The following is a 22,364-nucleotide window of genomic DNA, read 5'->3' on the forward strand; positions in this document are numbered from 1 at the left end:
ATAATACTATGTTTTAGTGAAACTGTTGCTTCCAGGCTGTGTAAAAGGACACGCTTGCCATCAACCAGACTTCCTTCTTCATTCTCTATATGGTCAGTGCAGTGTCTTCTATTTGGTTATCAGCATTTGTTTGTAAAGAAGGACACTGTGACCTCCCAGGCAGGAGGACCCTTTGAGTGAAGAAAGCCGTTAGCAAATCAATCCTAAAGTGATTTATTTCCAAGCAGTAGATAGCAAGGAGGCAGTGTATATTTATCATTTGGACAAGGCCTTAATAAAGATAAATTCAGAGTTTGAGTTCCTCTAAGAAAGTGGCTTTAACTTCCGACATATGCCAAAATGCACTTCACAGCTAATTAGGTGGTATTCACACATGCCTTGCAAGTGGGCTAGAGCTAGGCAGTAGGATAGGAGTGTTTTCTACATTTAGATATGCCATTGATGATCTGAAAAATCAAGGAACTTTGAGACTAAAAGTAATGTCAAGAGGTAAACTCAAGGAGATCCTCAGAGCCAATAATTAATGTATGTTCATTAAAAAAAATCTATGGCAAGACTTTGCTCAGTCACATTATAGAGGGCATATAAAGAGAAGGCTAGTCTTACCTCCATGTAATTAATAAAATCATTGTTGCTGAACTACATTTTAATTGTATCCCTGTCACACAGACATGGTAACAAAAATATAAAGTAAAATATTAGGACTGACTCTTTTATCAAACATATTTCAGATACTCTCTTGAAAATCTGAACCTAAGCCAGAGTAAGACAAGCAAGGTACATAGGGCTTAAAACTTAGGGAGGTCCTTATATATGGTCAGCAAGAGAATTAGTACCTCATAAAATTTTGTTCCTTTGAGGTCTACATTGCTTCACCTTAGTCCCTGACCTATTAATAATGTTTCTGTTCTTGAACTATAATGTCTAAAGTCTAGCTGAATGAGCATAAAGAACAAAAAAAATGATACTTATAAAATCATGTGCAGATGTGAACAATCACTATTTATTAGAACATATGGTGATGATACCATAAATTTTTATATGCATCACTATAAGAAAAGGCAGGAGCCAGTGTAAATTAATAGCATGTCTGACTATCCATGTGATGCTACCAAGAAGAGAGTTTACAGTTGAAGGCGGTTGTACTAGTGAATTGAACCTAAGTGATTGAACCTAGTGATTGAACCTAAGGGCTAGTAGAAAAAAACTGATTTGTTCTAATATGCTATTGCTGAAATCTTGATAACATGACTCATTTGCTTGTGTATTACTTTTGTATCATTGTAACAAAATCTCCAACATAAACTACTTATAGAGTAAAGTTTTACATCGGCTCACCACATCATAGTTTGAAAAGCAGAGCAAAGATATTGATGGTGGGGGGTTGTGGAAGAAATTGCTTGCATCATGGTAGCTGGAATTAGGACCAGGCTACAACTTTCAAAGGTCCATTCCTAACAGCCTACTTCTGCCAGCTAGAGCCTGATGCATAAAGATTCCATAGCCTCTAAAAACAATAGACAGTCTTAGAAAAAAAGAGCTCAAGACATAAAACTGCAGGGAATATTTTATATTCATATCATAATTGTTTGTGAAATACTTCTTTGTATAGAATCCAAAAGATATCCTTAGCCTTCACTCATTCCAATATAAATTCCAAGTTGAAATGATTCCAGTTAGGAGTTTCCTCATGCAGGCATATTGTGGTAGGAGACATTCAGGTCCGCTTATTTTGCTCCATGTGACTAGCATAGATTACAAAGTAAGTCCTGTTTTAAACTCTATACATATCATCTCTTCCTCTAAGTTCCATATCCCACAGCATGACTACATATATCAGAACTGAGAAAAGAATGGGCTAAAACGATGCCAAGTTAAGAGCAATCATTCTCATTTGCTTTAATTGGTACCCAACTTGAGATTTTCCAAATGGAAGATCATTGAGTGTTTCCAGGTGAAAGAAAAAAGCCACCCCATCAATAAAATTGATCAAATTGACTCATGAAATGTTGTGGGCACAAGAAAAATTCACTCTTGTTAAACAGAGAGGGTCTTGGAAAATGCATTCCAAACATCGGTGTTAACATTTTCTTTGAAAGAGTCACAGCACATAGAGAGGAAATTCTTTGATAAAATGTGGTTTCTAGTTGCTGAGTTTCACTTAGCTCAGTTCTCTGGCATTTTCTCTTAAGTCTGCCTAGACTTAGAGAGGGAATTTCAGTGGACCATTTTCAAACAAGTAATTATACTAAGCAGAGTCCTGAAACTAGCATAAGTCATGTTGCCCTTCTGAAGTTTATGCTTAACTCAGAATTAGATGAAGTCACTCATCAATTATTCAAGCAGTTATTAATTACCAGTAAGTGTTCAAGGCTTTATTCTTGGTGCTGGAGGGAGGCAGGGTGAAAGTGACAGATGCCAAAGAAATTTAGAGTCTGTTATGGGAACTGTCTTGTATGGAGGCTAAGATATGCATATGAATAGTAATATGGGGTACAAAAGGTTATACCTCATATGAGAGAAACAAAAAATAGTACATTCAAAGTATGTTCTGTTGATGAATACATGGGTATCACCTGGGAGCTTGTTAGAAATATAGATTCTCACCCCCTAGCCCTGACCAATTGATCCAAACTCTGTAGCCTTAAAAAGTTCCATAGGTTAGACTTAGATTCATTACATTTTGAAAAGCCCCATAAGTGTAGTTAGTTCAAAGAAAGGAGAAATCCTTCCAATTCATGGGGAAAAAAAGCCTGAAGGAACATGACACTTGGGGTGTACTTTAAGAATGAATGTAGCACAAATTTTGAGAGAGCTATCAAAAGATTGTCCACTGATTTTCCACACATGTGACTTGGCCTTATTTCCCAGCCTTCCTTGCAATTGTGTGAGAATGTGACTAACTTCCAGTGTGATATGAGCGGAGCAGCATGTTCTACTTCCAAAAGAATGAATTTGTCTTACTCATTCTCCCATCTTTCTAGAGTTGGAGCCACAGGGTGAAGTGACACAACTCTGTTTGCACAAATGATGATCCTACCCTCCAGGATGGTGCAACAATAATCTATCCATTTGACAACATATAAGGACCCTAATGTCCTGTATAGTCATGTAAAACAGAAACAGTGGTATTCTGAGATATTCAAAACAAAAGTATTACATGAGAGGGAAATTAACTTCTCACGTTGTAAGCTACTTTATGTTCTCTTTGTTAAAAGTGAGTATGTTTATCTTAACAAACGTAGACATTTGCAGTTCAAATACAGAGAGAAGGTTAAAAAGGATAAAGCAGTCCCAAAGGTACATGTACCTGTGTGTGGAATGTTTAAGATATCAATGATAATGTATCTGGCTGATGCATATGGTATATGGATTTGTAATATTAAACCAAATTAGAAAAAAAAGTGAAGTAAAATATATCAGATTACATTTGATGGTAACAGGAAGCCATTACCAATCTAAGAAGCATTGTACCAATGATACAATGCTTGAGGGACATATTCTGGAAAGTGTGTTTAGGGAAAAAAGGGAAGAAAACTTCCTTATATTTTACAGTAGAAGAGGTGAATATGAACCTCAGAGAGAGAGAGAGAGCCAGGCATGGTGGTCCATGTCTGTAAGCACTGGGAAGGCCAAAGAAAGAGTATGGCTGTGAATGCATATGAAGTAATCCTGGGCTACATAGTAAGACCCTGTCAAAAATAAAATAAAACAATAAAGTCTTCATGCAGACATGGCAATGCAAGTGCTAAAATTCTCGACTGAGGTACCTGTTCCAAACATCTAGTAAGGAATTTGTACTCTTGGAATCAAAAATAATGATGGAGTTCCCAGTGCAGAGTAAAATTAGTTACCACATAGAATTATAGTAAATCATCTGCAGAGCTCTTTGAATGTAGACCTTGGACAATAAGAAACAATGTCACTATGAGAAAAGTATCCTCATCAACAAAATCCACCATGGAAAATATGAAAATATATCTATCGTTTTTAGCATTTCCTAGAAATTAAACTAAAATTGGATTTTAAATCAAATACAGTCTTCTCAATGAGCAGCTGCATTGTCTTTGACTGTCTACAATAAACATCTGACCTTTATTGTTTTGACCCAGACTCTATTATATCCCAAGGGCAGTATACTATTCACTGGAATTAAATTTCTTCATATTTATCTATTTTGCCTTGATTCTCCCCTCACCCCCCCCCCTCTGTGTGTGTTAGAGAACAATGTGAAGAGTCAGTTTTCTCCTTCTACCATTTGGGTTCCAGAGACTGAACTTGGGTCATTAGCCTTTAAATATCCTAACAACCAACTCTCAGTGTAAGGTGTTACATTCTTTCTTTAATAAGTCATTTGTTTATATTTAAAATGTTAAAGAACTTGTATTTTTTTTCTCTTCAGAAAATTTAGGTATTACCATATAAGATTTTTTTAATAGTTCATCTATACTAGAAAATAAATAAGTTTCATGCAAATATATTTCAAGCTAGTGACTAGATAGAATTCCAAGACTCTAATGAGATCCAACTAAAGCATTCCTGAGGGTGTGAGCACACAAATATTGAACTTGAAAATTACAAGCTTCAAGAGTGTAGACAGTGCACTAAAGAAGTTGATTGAAATCAATTACCCTCTTGAAAATTAGGTGTTCAGAGAACAATTAGGAAGAGTCCAATCCATATTCATTAATACAAAGTGGATCCCCAAATGACAGAGATATCTGCTGTGATTAACAAAGTTTTTCTCTTTTTAAGAACAGCTTCATAAAAGAAACAAGCATATAAGAGAAGGTTTTGTATTGCACAGTACGCAAATTATGATCTTACTTTATATTATAAAGAAGTTATAAAATAGTTCATGTTGAAATATATTTATTAGCACAGTCATGTACAATATAATGGTATTTTGATCACTGGCAGACCTCTCAGACAAATGGAAATACCATATAGCCCAGGTGTTCAATAGTCTCTACAATGAGATTTGTATGTATATCCTGAAATATTTGTGTGATGATGATGAAATTGCCTCATAATGCATTTTTCAAAACATGATCCCATTATTAAGCAAAACTGTGGACCACAAGTTAAGAAATTCAATTCTAGTATGAACACAGACTAAACAAAATTTCATTTTCTCCATCCCATGACCCATTAGATAACTCAATATTTATCTTGTTCCTTTTAGGTTACAATAACAAAATACCACAGACTAAGATTCATATGAGCAATAGAAAATTATTTCTCATAATTATGGAGGCTGGGAAGTTCAAGATCGATATGCCAGTAGGTGTACTACTTTCTTGTAAGGGCCTATTTCTGACATCACCTTTATAAGGACATTAATCTTAGTTAATTAGTTAATCATGCTGGGCATCAAAACCAGGGTATAATAGTACCAGGTAGGCATTCTTCTACCTTACTAATCCCACTCATGCATGTTGCATCCTCATGACATAACTACCATACATAGTCCTCACTCCTTACAACATTATATAGTAGGGAGATAGGAATTTGACATACAAATTTATAAAGGAGAGATACAAATACTCAGTCCATAGAAATAATTAATAATATGTATATTAAATATTATAATATGTATATTCCACATACTAGATCACAGGCTAAATATAAGCAGAAGAGGATGTCTGCTGCTACCTTTGAGTGAGCAAGACAAAAAGTCCTGCCTTACTAGTCTGGCATTTAGCTAGTGTCAAAATTCACTGGCAACCGTAGGACATGAATTGCAGTTCTAATCAAATGCCTATCATCCACTTGCTGTGGATTTTTTTAAGTGAATAATCAACATCTTTGTAAAACGGTGATGAGAGGATGTGTCAATCTCACAAAGTTGTTTAATTATCAAATATATTTGCATGTGTAAAACTTGACTGTTCCTATACTGTGTAAATGGTAAGGATCTTTCCAGTTTTCCTATGCTCCAGGTATTATCAGAAGTTACCATGTGTAGCTATTCTATACAAGTAAGTTTTGTTCTTTTTCCACTGTATAAATAAGCAAATGAATCCTTGGAAACTTGCCCAAGAATTCACAGCTAGTAAATTACAGAGGTAGAATGAGATATCAAGCACGTTGATTCCAGAACTCTAAACCACTGCCCTCTACTGGCTTGCATATTAATATTTACAGTTGCATACATAGTATTTTATCTCCTCTTAGCTGTGGTTCCACTTGTGGAAACCTATATGCTATAGGTTACCATGTAGGTTTACATATTTCCTCATTCAATCAAAACCATAATCTTATGAGGTCAGGAAATTATTCTGCTTTCATGGAGGAGAAACTAGATTCACGAGGAATCAATCAACAAAAGTTAATCCACTAATAATCATTATATGTTTCTCCCAATATGAAGAGGCTACCTTACCGGTTTTGGTCCCTTAGGTACATGGATGTTAGAAGATACTCCTTTTGTCACCTGTTGTAAAAATTCGAGTCCATGGAAATACTCATCTTGAATCGGGTTGTTGTTCTTATTTTATTTTGTTTTGTTTTTATTTTAGTTCTTTGAGAATTTTATACCATGATTTATGATTATTTTTACACTCCTCTCTAACCCAGATCCAACTCTGTTTCATACTCACCTAACTTTTCCCAAACAGACAACAACAAAATGCAGTCCAATTTGTGCTACTCTTATTTTCTATCCATATATTCTTGGATATGTGGACTTCATTGGAGTGTGATCAGCCAACCTAACAAGGACTACAATCATAAAGGAAACTGATTCTTCCTATCTCAGCCACTACCAGTAGTCAATAGTTTCTCAGATAGAGATGGGGCTTCATGCCTACCTCTCCTCTCCATACTGGAGTTTAGTCTGGCTTGATCTTGCATGGGTCTTCTAAATCCAGCTACTTTTAAGTGGGTTTAAGATTGGTTTTGAGACTATTGTGAAGGGTGTCATTTCCCTTATTTCTTTCTCAGCCTGTTTATCCTTCGAGTACAGGAAGGCTACTGATTTGTTTGAGTTGACTTTATATCCAGCCACTTTGCTGAAGTTGTTTATTAGGTTTAAGAGTTCTCTGGTGGAGATTTTAGGGTCATTTAAGTATACTATTATATCATATGCAATAGTGATATTTTAATTTCTTCCTTTCCTATTTGTATCCCTTTGACTTCCTTTTGTTGTCTAATTGCTCTAGCTAGGACTTCCAGTACTATATTGAATAGGTAGAGAGACAGTGGGCAGCCTTGTCTACTCCCTGATTTTAGTGGGATTGCTTCAAGTTTCTCTCCATTTAGTTTGATATTGGCTACTGGCTTGCTGTATATTGCTTTTACTATGGTTATGTATGGGCCTTGAATTCCTAATCGTTCCAAGACTTTTACCATGAAGGGATGTTGAATTTTGTCAAATGCTTTCTCAGCATCTAGTGAGATGATCATGTGGGTTTTTTCTTTGTGTTTGTTTATATAGTGGATCCCATTGATGTATTTTCATATATCATCTCTGCATTCCTGGGATAAAGTGTACTTGATCATGATGGATGATTGTTTTGATGTGTTCTTGGATTCAATTTTCAAGAATTTTACTGAGTATTTTTCATTGATATTCATAAGGGAGATTGGTCTGAAGTTCTCTTTCTTTGTTGGGTCTTTGTGAGGTTTAGGTATGAGTGTGATTGTAGCTTCATAGAACAAATTGGTTAGTGTTTCTTCTGTTTCTATTCTGTGGAATAGTTTGAAGAGAATTGGTATTAGGTCCTCTTTGAAGGTCTGATAGAATTCTGCACTAAAAGCATCTGATCCTGGGCTTTTTATGGTGGCTTTTAATGAATGCTGCTATTTCTTTAGAAGTTATGGGACTGTTTAGATGGTTTATCTGATCCTGATTTAACATTGGTAACTGGTATTTGTCTAGAAAATTGTCCATTTCCTACAAATTTTCCAATTTTGTTGAATATAGGCTTTTGTAGTAGGATCTGATAATTTTTTGAATTTCCTCAGTTTCTGTTGTTATATCTCTCTTTTCATTTCTGATTTTGTTAATTTGGATACTATCTCTGGTTAGTCTGGCTAAGGGTTTATCTATCCTGTTGATTTTCTCAAAGAACCAGCTCCTGGTTTTGTTGATTCTTTGTATAGTTCTTTTTGTTCCTACTTGGTTGATTTCAGCCCTGAGTTTGATTATTTCCTGGTATCAACTTGTCTTGCCTTTATTTGCTTCTTTTAGTTCTAAAGCTTTCCGGTGTGCTGTCAAGCTGCTAGTGTATGCTCTCTCCAGTTTCTTTTTGTAGGCACTCAGAGCTATGAGTTTTCCTCTTAGCACTGCTTTCATTGTATCCCATGAGTTTTGGTATGATGTGCCTTCATTTTCATTAAATTCTAAAAAGTCTTTAATTACTTTCTTTATTCCTTCCTTGACCAAGTTATCATTGAGAAGAGCATTGTTTAGATTCCACATGTATGTTGGCTTTCCATTGTTTTTGTTGCTATTGAAGACCTGCCTTATCCAATGGTGATCTGATAGGATTATTTCAATCTTGTATCTTTCAAGGCCTGCTTTGTGACCAATTATTTAGTCTATTTTGGAGAAGGTATCATGAAAAAGAAGACCAAAGTGTGGGTGCTTCGGTCCTTCTTAGAAGGAGTAACAAAATACTCACTGGAGCAAATATGGAGACAAAGTGTGTGACAGAAACTGAAGGAGGGGCCGTCCAGAGACTGTTCCACCTGGGTATCCATCCCTTGTGCATTCATTCACCAAATGTAGACACTGATGTGGATGCCAGGAAGTGCATGCTGACAGGAGCCTGATATAGCTGTCTCTTTAGAGGTCTGCCAGAGCCTGAAATATACAGAGGCAGATGCTCACACCTAACCATTGAGCTGATCATGGAGTTTCCAATGGAGGAGTGAGAGAGAAGACTGAAGGAGATGAAAGGGTTTGTGGCCTCTTTCCTCCCCACGAGGAGAGCAACAGTACCAACCAACCAGAGCTCCCAGGGTCTAAACCACCAGCCTGGGAGAACATAGGGAGGGGCCCATGGCTCCAGCTGTATATGTAGGGAAGGATAGCTTTGTAAGGCATAGGTGGAAGAGGAAGTCCTTGGTGAAGGCTGGTTGCCCCAGTGTGGGGGAATTTTCGGGTGGGGAAGTGGGAGTGGGTGGGTGGATGGGTAGGGGTACATCGTCATAGAAGCAGAAGGAGGGGGATGGGATTGGGGGGGTTCTGGTGGGGAGGGAATGGGAAAAGGGCATAACATCTGAAATGTAAATAAAATAGCCAATAAAAAATATTATTTAAAAAGATTGGTTTTGAAAACCAGGTAGTGATACATGCTTTTAATTCCAGCATTCATGAGGCAGAGGCAGGCAGAACTCTTCTTAGTCTGAGGTCAGTCTGGCCTACAGAGGTAGTTTCAGGAGTGCCAGAGCTAGACAGAGAAGCTTTGTCTCAATTAAACCAAACCAAATCAACAACAACAACAATATATTGGGTTCTAAGATGTTATTGCACTAAAAATCATGTTAGATGTCAAGCTGAGATCTAGTCAGCTACCTGATGGAAGCTCTGAGCATTCAAATGAATTCACTAATGACAATCAAAGTAGGTTAAATTCCTAAGTCATTTTGATAGACTGAACCTCATACAACCTTCAGTGGTAAATCCATACCCAAGTACTATTCAGTATTATAATATATACCATTTACAAAAGCATGCACACAGTTTTTTTTTTTTTTTTAACTGCAGTGAGCAATCTTTAATTCAGAATTTTTCTCAGTGAATGAATGAATGAAGGTCAGGATTATATGACTTCTCTTCAGAAGATTTCAAGTCAACCCTTTAACTCACTCATCTGCCCACCCAGTGTTCTCCTGAAAGGCAAGTAAAATACACATACAAGGTTGAGAAATAGAATCTTGCTTGGGGCATGCTTTCGTCCTCCTTCTGGCTCTCTGCTCTCCAGATGCCCAGTGTCCTCATGCTGTCTGTCATTCCTGCATACCATCTGGTGTTCTTCTCCCTGTTGTAGCTCATGACTCTCACCTATACTTATCCGTTTAAGTGACCCCTTCACTTAGGATATCACATGGGATTGCAAGTTGCTCAGAGAAAATAATTACTCCTGATCTGCAATGGCTGACAACCAGTTTTGTTATTCAGCCCCATGCTCATACCACCCTAGCTAACAGGAGGCAGCACAGAACAGCATTACATATTGGTCTAAAATCTGCCAGATAAAGAGTCAGGATCACACAGTCCTAATTCAAAGTCTCAACAAAGTTGGTCTTTGTTATCAACTATTTTTTTTCTCTTTGAGTATCAGAGTCTGAATTGTGATGAGAAACTGTTGTTTAACAGCATTTTCCTGAATGCACACATGATCTGTTTCTGTCTGCCTCTACATAAAGAGGATTTTAGATTTTCATATTTCTCCTATGGAAAATAACTGGCTTTACTTATTTTTATACACAATATATTGCTCTTCAGGAGGAACTAACTCCTTCAAAAAAATTGAATCAACTCTATGATTTGAGGAATGAATGGAAAAAATTAAACACTCAGAGAGTGTTTCCAATAAAATTCCAATATTGTGAATCCTGAATGTCAAAACAAGAGAGTTTGGAGCTTGACTCTTTAGTACAATTGGGAACTATGGAAGTTTCTAAGCAAACACTGACAAGATTGTAATAGTAAATGTTTGTATGATAATTCTAGACCAAGATCCTTATCGTCATCCCTATGACGTAAATACCTATGAGCTAGGTATTTACATCTACATTTAAAAATACTGAAATACAGATGAAGAATTTGTCTAAATCATGTTGCTACATAGTAAAAAATCTGGAGATTTCATTGCTACTGAATTTCAAAGCCGTGATTTTCCTACAAGATGCTAAACAGAAAGAGACTGTGTGTCTCTCACATTCAAGATGTATCAGAAAGAAAACAAAATGTTTCCATCCTTTGCAAGTCTTGACCACACATAAAATCCCAACTATCATATACCACACATTTCATGGGGAAATTAACTCCACCTCAGTCAAGTACCTGCCTTACATAATGGCTCTTAGAGCAGCCCTTGGTGTCTTACCATTCTGATGGAACTTTCCCCCCATACCTTCCAGAAGCAGCATTTGATGTATGAATGACTGGGGAATGGGGAACAGACAGGTTACTTACAGGATTAAAAGGATTTAGGAAGTCTGAGGAGATAGCTTAGTCTGTAAAGTGTCTGCTATATAAGCATGAAGGACAAGCTTGGATCTCCAGCACCAACATGAAAATCAGACACATTTTCATGTGCCAGTAACCTCAGCACCTGGGAGGGAGAGACAGCAGGATCCATGGAACTTCCTAGCTACCCAATCTAGTTGAATTATTCATCTCCACATTCATTGTGAGACTGTGTCTCAAAAGATAAGGAGGAAAGCAATGGAAGACATCTGATGTCAACTTCTAGGCTTTATACATGAACACATAGATAAGCATACCATATGTGTTCTCAGGTGTTGCACATCCATACACACATGGAGGAGTCAGGACAGGATGCTACTGAAAAAGAAAGACTACCAAAGATTACTTTTTACTTCATGGTTTTGTCAAATATTTTTATTAGAAGTTCCTTTCAGAACAAAAAAGAAAGGTGAGTACCGCTATCCACATCTGTATTTGTACTCCAGAAGCTGATACAAGCAGATTGCAAGTCCAGGGCTAGCCTTGCTTACACAGTGGGTTTTCAAACAACCTGACATATATATCCTATCTCAATCGTACAATCAACTCTCAAAAACAAGCTCAGAAATGTTCTTTCTAACATTTGTATTAAAGACAAAGAGTGTCATCTATTTTAATACTAACACTAGGTTCCCAAAGCGGTGTATTCTTAAAAGTTTTCCGTCAACTTATGGTATTATAACCTTTTCTGCCATTATTTCTTCCCTAGACTTTATCTTGACTGTTAAGTAGTAATTCACAAACTTCTGAATAGATCAGGGCCAACTGTTGCTTATTTCTTGATTCTTATGCCTTTCTGGAGGAAGACAATGACTACCTCTCTAATACTAAATGTGCCTCATATATCCAGTGAAGCTAGGCATTTACCTCTTCAGAAATGTCTCTTAAAGCCTCAGTGGGCACAAAACACCAGAGTAGAGTCTTGGTAACTGTAAGGGGATAGAAGAGCTTGAAGGGAGGGAAAGAAAAAAGGAGGAGGAGAGACAGACAGACACAGAAAACCGAAAGAGGGGAGTTGAGAGAATATTACTAGCACCCAAAATCTCATCTCATTAATCAAAGAGAGACCATGGACCTTGGATTCAAAGATACAATAATGATTATAGGCTGTTAGGATTAGAATCAATAGGTACATCTTATACTTCTGCAGAATATGAGAAATACTTACACTCCCATTGTTTTAAATAGGGGAAAATGGCCTCTTATTATCTACTGAGTAGAAACTGCAAGAGGCTGGTGAGTAGAGCTGAAGGGTACAAACCCCAAATAACCTCATTTTGGTGCCCATATTCTTCATTATGTATTGAGCTCAGCACTTCCTCCCAATTCCAAAAGGGAACCTGTTGATGACAGGAAGTATCTTTATATCCCCAGTGTCTATTACAATGCCTGACCCATTGTAGAAACTCTATACAGGGAGCAAACCAGCAGGAGTATAAATAAAATGAGCACTTCTCTTTCACTCACTCTAGAGACTGATTTGTTTTCCTAATGGATCTTCAATGATCAATAGTTGCAAACACTGTACTGTTGAATCCTCTCAATCAATGGTCTATGATATGTTAACAAAGCATAAAGGCACCTGGAAAGCACCTTCGATTTTAATACATTCTTTTGTAGTCTAAAAAAATAACTACCCCAATAATGTAGCTGATCTTTGAGGGGAGTTTGACATGCCTGAGCTTTTTAAGCAAGACCACCTGCAGCAGCAATCTTTTTTAGTCTTTCTTCCATAAAGCAGCTTCCCTGATTTAAATATATCCTGGGTAGGAGAAAATGTTTCCTCGAAGCAATTGTTGCGTGAACCCACAGCTGCTGCCTATTGTCAGGCCCCAACTCCAAGTAATCAGGCTTTCTTTGTATCAACTGAAGAATGAGGAAGTCAGAGCCACCATGCCTAACTACTTTACACCTGTGTTTGCAAAGGTAGCAAAGCACTGAGCATACTGTGACTAAGTCTGGGAAAAGTCTCGTCTCCAAGCAAAATGACTTTTAGTGATTTGCTTAAGACTACCACCTCTCATCTCTGATATATATATATATATTTCTCTAATTTTTAACCAACTAGGGAACCGAGACATAGATGTGCTAATTAGCTTGTTGCAAGATTTTCACAATTAATGTTAGCTCAACTTAATGTGGTTTTTTTCCATTTTCACTTGAATATCAACTCACCACTCTCAACACCATAAATATACGGATATAAATAAATTTTCATAATTTGTTGATTTTTAAAACAAAAGAATCTTAAAAATAATTATGCTGAAAACAGATTCTTTTCTCATCTAATACATCCTGAACACAGTTTCCCCTGCCTCCACTCCTTTCAGCTCCCTCCACTTCTCTTCTCCCCCAAATCCACTCCCCCTCCACTTCCTCTTCAGAGAAGAGAACACCTCCAAGAATGGACAGCCAAATAGAACAAAACACGACACAACAAGACAAGGCAAAAGTCCTCATACTGAGGCAAGGTAACCCAATAGGAAGGAAACACATACCTGCTCAGGCTGTTAGGAGTTTCTCTCCCCAAAACACCAAGCCACACCAGGCCACATGCTTGCTGCTTCAATCTCTGTGAACCCATATGAGCCCACCTAATTGATTCTGTGGGACATGCTCTCCTGGTGACTGTCCTCTCTCCCCTCTGACTTCTACAAACTTTCCTCTGCCTCTTCAGCAGGTTTTCTGATCACCAATAAGAGGGACCTGATGGACATCTCCAATTTAGACTCTCCACATGTAAGGCTGTGGGTATCTTCACCAACCTACCTTCATCTGCTGCTGGAGGAAGTCTTTCTGATGCCAACTGGACAAGGCACTGATCTGTGAGTATAGCAGGATATCATTAGGCATCAGGAAGAATTTCATTGTGTTTGTTTTTTTTGTTTTGGTTTGGGTTTTAGTTTTGTTTTGTTTTTTTTTTTACCAGTAGTGTTTGGTTTTACTCTAGGTCTCTAGCAAATCTAGTCTCTGGTTCTTGGGTACCCAAGCAGTGTCAGGCATGGGTTCCTTCTCATGGAGTGAGTCTTAAGTCAAATCAGACATAGGTTGGCTACTCCCACAAGCTCTGTGCCAACAATGCCCTAGGATATTTTGCAGGAAGAACAGATTGTAGTTCATAGATTTTGTAGCTAGGTTGGTATTTAAGTTTCTCTTTGGGTAGGCTTCAGAGAACCTTCCCACAGCAAAGAGTCTAGACCATAGGAGAGGAAGTCCACGCAGGTACAATCTAGACTTCTCCATGTTCAATTAATCATGTAGATGTCATCCTTGGCAATGGGGCCCCACTGTCAGTTTGCAGAGAGCAACCCTTAGTCTTACCATCACCCTGAGTAGTTTGGGAATTTCCATGGCCCCCCTTCGCCAACGACTCAATTGAATGCAACACAGTCCTGGTACTAGAAACCTTGCCTTGCTATAAGACATGTCTAGTTGAGACTCCATGTCTCTCATTACTAGGAGTCCTAATAAAGATCACAGTCATAGATTTCAGAAAATTTCTACTGCACTAACTTTCTACATTATTCCACAAATGTTGTCTCTCCCCCCAACTTTAGCTGTCTCTGCCCATACTCTCTCCTTCCACCCCTTACTCCCTACCTGATCCCTCCTACACCAGTCACCACATGCCCTAGTCTGAACACAGTGTACTTTATTCCCCCTTCCCAGGGAAGTCCATGTATCTTCCCCAGAGCCCTCTTCTTTACCTAACCTCTCTAGGTCCATGAATTATACTTTATTATTTACTTAACAACTAATATCCTCTTATAAATGAGTAAATGACATGTTTCTGGATCTGACTTACCTTACTCAGGATATTTTTTTTTTTACTTCCACCCATTTGACTAAAATTTTCATGATGTCATTTTTATAACAGCTGAGTAATAATCCATTGTGTAAATGAACTACATTTTCTTTATCCATTCTTCTATTTAGGGACATCTTGGTTGTTTTCAGATTCTGACTATCATGAATAAAACCATTATGATATTAGTTGGAAAAGTGTCCTTGTGGTAGGATGGGACATCTTTTAAATGTATGCTTAAGAGTTGCTATAGCAGTATCTTAAAGTAGACTGATTCCCAATTTTCTGAGGAACTGTCATATTGATTTTAACAAGTTTGTACTCCCACCAGCAAAGGAGAAGTGTTCTCTTGCTCCATAACTTCACTAGTATGAGCTGTCACTTGTTTTATTAATCTTAGCCATTTTGGTATAAGATGAAATCTTAATGTAGGTGTGATTTACATTTCCCTGATGGCTAAGGATTTTAAACATTTCTTTAAATGTTTTTCACCCATTTAAATTTCCTCTTGAGACTTCTCTATTTAGATCTGTACCCCATTTTTAATTGGATTGTTTGATTTGTTGATATCTAATTTCTTGGTTGAATACAATTTTTGGTTGTATACAAGACACACACACATCACTGTAAGGGATAGACAGTACATTATAATGAAAGGGTAAAAAAAGGGAATTCAAAGCAGACGGGTTTCTATTCTCCTCACTCTTTCTCAATAGTGCTCAAAGCACTTGCTAGAGCAATAACACAAGAAAGGGAAATTACAGAGTTACAAATAACAAAAGAAGTCAAATTATCACTATTTGCAAATAATATGATATTACACATAGGAAATCCCAAAATTTCCATCAGAAAGCTTCAAGAAACAATGACAATTTAAGAATTTGGTATGATAAAAAAAAATAAACCTACAGAAAAATCAATAGCCTTTCTACATACCAGCAACATACCTGCTGAGAAAGAAATCATTGACACTTTCACATTCGCAATAGCTTTAAAGAAAATAAAATTTCGAGAAAAAAATAAATTTCTCTGAAAAGATAGAGACAGCACTAGAAAATGGAAAGAGTACACATTTGCATGGATTGGTAGAATGTCAATAATGTAAAAATAATCATTCTACCAAAATCAATCTATAGATTCAATGAGATCCCAATCAAGAGCCCCACAACATATGTCACAAAAGTAGAAAAAGATCTTAAAATGCATATGGAATCACAAAAGACAGAATGCATATGAAAATTAAAAAATTAATTATATCCAAAACATAAGCACTTCCAGGTTAGAGGGAAAAATGAAGCTAGAACACAAGTTATGCAAAGTAGGGCCAAGGAAAACACCATCAAAGTAATCCTGGGGTGGGGAGCAGTTCTGGAGAGATTAGCATTCTTGATTTCAAAATATATTACAAAGCTCTAGTAGTAAAACTAGTAAGGTAAGTGGCACAAAAAATAAACATAAAGACAAGTAGAACAAAACAGAAAACACAAGCATGAAAGCATGTCACTACTGCCTTTTGACACTTGATAAAGATGCCAAAATCAAACATTAGAGAAAAGATAGCATCTTTGACAAGTACTATATGAGAAAACTATATGTTTGCATGTAAAAGGATGAAATTAGACCCATATCCATCAACCTGCACAGAAGTTAGTTAATTTTGTCTGAAGGGTCAAAGACCTAAATGTGAAACTTGATATACTGAAACAGCTATAAGAAAACATCAAATAAACACTAAAATGTTTATGTACAGCTAAGAAACAAGCTGGTAGAAATGAAGTCCACAGAGTGGACTAGAATTGTACAACAGACAAAGGATTAATGTCTAAAATAAATACAGAACTCAAAAAACCAGAGTTGCGAAAACAAATGACACATTTAAGAATGTTCTGTGGCTCTAAAGAGAAAATTCTCAAAAGAAGAAATAAAAATGACGAGGAAATATTTCAAAAAAATGTTCGTCATCCTTAGCCATAAGGGAAACACAAATCAAAAGAACATTGAGATTTCATCTTACCCTAGTCAGACTGAGACTGGCTAAGATAAATAAAACAAGTGGCTACAAATGCTGGAGGAGATCCAGGGGAAAGGGAACCCTCATTCACTGTAGGTGGGATTGCAAACTGGTGCAATAACTCTGGAAATGTGTGTGGTAAATTCTCTAAATGCTAAAAATGAATCTCCCATATGATCCAGTGCTACCAATCCTTGGCATGTACCAAAAGCACTACAGATACTTGCACAGCCATGTCCATTATTCTTCTATTGACAATGGCCAGGAAATGGAAACAACCGATGAATGGATAATGAAATCTAACACATATAGACAGTGAAATTATTCAACTTCAAAATAAAGGAAATTGTAAAATTTTGCAGTAAATGGGTGAAACTAGAAAAAAAAATATTGATTGACATAACCCAGACTCACAAAAACAAAGAAAACAGAGAATGTTTTATCTGAGGCTCCTAGCTCCAAATCTTCAGATGTGAGTATATAACCCAGAGTTACTACAGAAATCAGAAAAGGAAAATGGGACTATGAGGGCACAATAGAAAGGGAATAGCTGATTAGAGGTGCTCTGAAGGGGAAGTGGGAAAATAGTGGGGTTAATATGGGAGCAGGAAGAGAATCAATACACAGAGAGGAGGGGGCAGGACAATAAACATACTACGTTTGAAAAGTCAGAAGAAATAATAGGAGATATATATATATATATATATATATATATATATATATATATATATATATTTTAAATAAAATGACGTTATGTCACTTGGGGTGATAATGCATATATGTTTCCCCAAGAGACATAGACTGTGTAACAAAACTTCCAGTACTAAGCATGAGACAGAAATCATAGGATCTTTATTTATAATATATATAAATGCATGTACACCCAGTTTAAATTAAATGATGTTATGCCACTTGGGGTGATAATGCGAATGTTTCCCCAAGAGACATAGACTGTGTAACAAAACTTCCAGTACTAAGCATGAGACACCTAATGAGTTGTTAGTCTGTTAAATCCAAGATAATCCCTAAACAATACAGGCTATTGCTGATGCCCTTGGTGGTTCCCTCCTAATGCTTACAGTTGGAAGTAAGTCCCTATTGTTGATGATATCATTCAATTTTGACACGAGGCTCTGATGATTCACACTGGACCTGACATAAAAGACTCCTCACTGGGTGTTATCGTTCATTGTGATGGAAGGTGCTATGCAAGCTGTAAGGTGAGTGAAGCAATGGACAGCCCTATGCAGCTGTGATACCTATGGACCACAATGATGACTATAATAGGAAAATAACCTTAAAGATACAGTAACTACATTCATACTTTGACAATATCCAGCTGCTGTCTAATTGGATGTAAGACCCTCAACAGGGAGGAAATCATGCCTGCTACTGGAAACCTACCCAACTACACATGTCTACTAAGATTGTACAGAAGAACCTATTATGGCCATTTTAGAAAAACAGTATAATTCCTAACTGTATTCTAAACATTTAACCTGATACTCACAGGTGAATATATAAATATCAATTCTCATCAAGGAAGCTTCCTTTGAAGAGACCATTCCTGTAAATTACATTCAATCAAAATGCAGAGAACAAGTAATTGAGGGGTGCGAAGCTCCAGTTTCTACAGCTACAATCCTACTCCACACCTAAGACTCGGGGACTATCTCAGAAGAAGGACCAAAAAAATAGGAAGTCAGGAAGTCTGCTACGAGAGTGTGTCTCCTAAAAGTGACAGAGAAGCTACATCATGTAACTGCAACAATGTGGCTATAGATGTGAACAGAGAATCCCAAGCGAAGTAGTAGGATTGAGTGATAAACACTTAAAAATTGTTCCCATCAGAGAAATGCAGATTGGCACGACTTTGAAATTTCATCTCACCCCAGTTCAAATGGCTATCATCAAGAAATAAAATGCTGATTATTACTAGAAGCAACTACGGAAATCAGAGTGGAAATTCCTCATGAAGGCAGAAATAGAATTTTCATATGACCAGCTATTCAATTCCTAGGGACATACCCAAAGGACAAAGGTCTACTTGTTCATCCACATCCATTGTTGTATTCACAGTAACTATAAGATAAAATCAGGTCAGATATCCTTCATTGGATATATAATAGGTTTACTCATCTTTAAAGAAAAATAAAATAATACAAATTTCAGGTAAATAGATGGAACTCAAAAAATTATATTGAGTGAGCTAGCCCAGGCATGGGAAAGCAAGTGCATACTGGCCTTTATATGTGAAGCCTAGATTCAAATATTTAAGTTGCAATTCCTATAGAAGCCAGGACTAGAAAAAGACCACTGTGAGCTGAATGACTGGCTCCTGGGAAGAGGGAAGTTTAGAATATGGATTGATTATATGACAACAGAAAAAGATGGAAAGGTTAAAACAGGTAAACAGAGGGTAGATAATGAAGATGATGGGGTACAGAGAGGTTAACACATAGGGGTACCAAAAATTCACATGAAAACTAACTATCTTATAACTAAACTTTAAAATGTCATTTGTTTGTTTTCTTAAATATTTGTATAGGAAGCCCTGCAAGGCTGGAAAGTGCTGCTTCTGGAACCCACTGCCAGGCGCAGGATACGTCTCTGTTATTGAATAGGCAGACCTCAGATACCTCTAAAACAAAGTCTTTTGATGTGGTTCTTAGCTGCCCATTGAAACTAAATGATAAGACGAAACTGCTCAAGATAGCACAGACATCACACACGTTGGATGCATAATCTACAAAGACAGCAAGCTATGCCTAAGCTAAAGTCTTACTCCCTACCTGTCTGGCAAGGAGCTATACAGGCAGCTGAAGGAGAAAAGACATCACCTCTGTGAACTGTGAGACCAACTTGCCAAGTAAGACACACTTTCACAACAGTAGCACTACAGTTACGGGGATAACCAACTACTCTATGATTGGATTTGAATCCTGATTCAGTGGAGGGAATCCATATCTTGTATAATAAAGCTTGTCAAAACCCATAATGATGGAGCCCATTGCTCCTAGCAGGGAGCTGAATACTGTTGTTTAGCTAAATAGAAGCAAAGTAATGCCTAAACATGATATTTTACCCATAGGCAAATGTTTCTCTCAGCCCTAATCAGAGAAGCCTCCCATTGCCTGGAATGTTAATACCATTTCAGTCATCACAAGGATGGCCCTAGTTAAACTACATGGGTCACAAAACCAAACCAAAAGTCATTACTCTTGGAAAGGGACTGGTAGGGAAAATAAGAAAGTAATGGTAATAATAGGGAGATAGAGAGGGAGCCAATAACAAGAACGGCTTATACACATGTATGCAACTGTTGAAGAACACAATTTTGAACAAAGTAAATAGAAAAAAAGTGATGTAAACTAGAAGAATGGGTGCCTAAAAGGAAACATGTACACGAATCAAAATTCTGCATATTAATGAACGGTAGCAAACTTGTGAACTATCTGACATAAGAGAAAGAAACACAATTACTAGAATCCCAATCCAATGGTCAAGGGGACAACAAAAATCCAATGCAATATTTAACATGATAAAGTAATTCAGTCTGGTAAATGGCAATAAAATCAAAAAGAATCAACTTCTTGGAAGTGACCAGTGAACTCTATGTACAATAGGCTGTCATCATCTGGATTAATGTCACTGTATTTCAGGAGATATTCTGTGAGAACATAATTCTGGGAGACATGACAACATTGGCTCTTCTTCCTAAGACAGAACGGAAGGAGCCTCATTTTGTATTACCCTAATAAGTTTTCTGATTGATTAGATTTTCACATTTCATTAATCACTCTATTATTTTTATGAACCTTCATTGAGTGATTAGTGCAATAAGAAATCCAAGTGCCACCTACACCTTCAAAATATGCTTATAAACCTTGCCAAAAATCAATCTTACAAAGGCTTTGGTCTAATCATTGGGAAAAGTTTGGCTTTAGAATGAGGTTTCCTGAAGGGACTTGGTAGAGAGCGTCAGTCCCTACCCCAGTTCATCTAGCTGAATTCAAACCTAGTGCTCCATCCATCAAGAGTTCCAGTGTGTCATCCACTGAGTATGAAATAAAATGTTATTTTTATCTATTTTTCTTGACCTTTATTCATTTATTTTTAAAAAAGAATCAGGCAATTTAATATCATCTATGAAAAGCATGACTTTTATTTAAATAACCTGACCTTTATGCTTCTTGGACAGTAATGCTGGCTGGTATACATGTATACATGGTGTATTCTTATATGGCAACATAATAATATATGGCAGTTGAATATTAGTTCATTAACTATATGCATATTTATCTATTTATATACATATATTCACCTTTTTCTTCTCTTCCTTTTTTAAACAGTCCGGAAAACTTTGCTCAGAGTCATGTTGACAACCTTAATGAATGTATGCAAGAATGAAATCAAAGTACTTCCAATTAACAACCAAATTCAGCAGGGTCGTCCTGCTGTGGTAAGCAGCCATTTTCTTCAAGTACAAAAGCCAGTAAATTTTATTCAGTTGAGTTACACAATGTTATAAATTTCTTACAAGAGTCTGCCTCAGGAAAACCTCTGAATTAATATTAATATAGAAATCTATTAATATGCACCATTTATAATAATTTCATTAAATATACAGAGTGCATAAATGGTATTCCTGAACATTCTAAAGAGAAATGTATCCGTACATTTATCCTTGTGTCAGGCACTACCATATTGTAGCATAATTGTATTTATAGATTTTTTTCCCATGGAACCCAGTCTCACAGACACTTCAGTGCAGCCTCTCACCATCCTTTTGCAGCCTCCTGGTGGAGATGACATTTGCTCAGCTAGAGAATAGACACTTTCTAGCTGAGTTGCTCAGCACACTGATACCCCAAGGCCTGGCTGATTGGCTGTCAGAGGATTCCAGCTGTTAGCTGCTGTGATGTGTCTTTCATAGGAAAAGACATTTCCTGGAACATCAACAGCTTGTTAAGGATTTTGGAGTGCAGGGGAGAAATTTTGAAATTTGGGAGGAACTGAGTGGTTTGAACTTGGAGGAGGTGTGAAGATGAAACAGAGGAAGAGCTGAACGGGGGGGGGGGAGATAGCTTCCCCCATCTGTGTTTAAAAAGACTCATTTCCAGAGCTAATTTTACACTCTTTGATAAGCAACCTTCTCTAGATTAGAAGGTCAAGTGTTGGTAGGGAAAACAAAATCTGATGACTACCCACCCTAGGGATGCACAGATCATCTGAGAACTTAAAACTCATCAAATACGTTGGAAAACTGCTCATGAACTTGTCAGCAATTTCAGTTCAGTCTGCTTTTCTTTGTGCCTTGATTTCCTCTCCTGAAAACTGAGGGA

The sequence above is a fragment of the Arvicanthis niloticus genome, chromosome X (assembly GCF_011762505.2).
Source record: "Arvicanthis niloticus isolate mArvNil1 chromosome X, mArvNil1.pat.X, whole genome shotgun sequence".
Lineage (NCBI taxonomy): Eukaryota > Metazoa > Chordata > Mammalia > Rodentia > Muridae > Arvicanthis > Arvicanthis niloticus.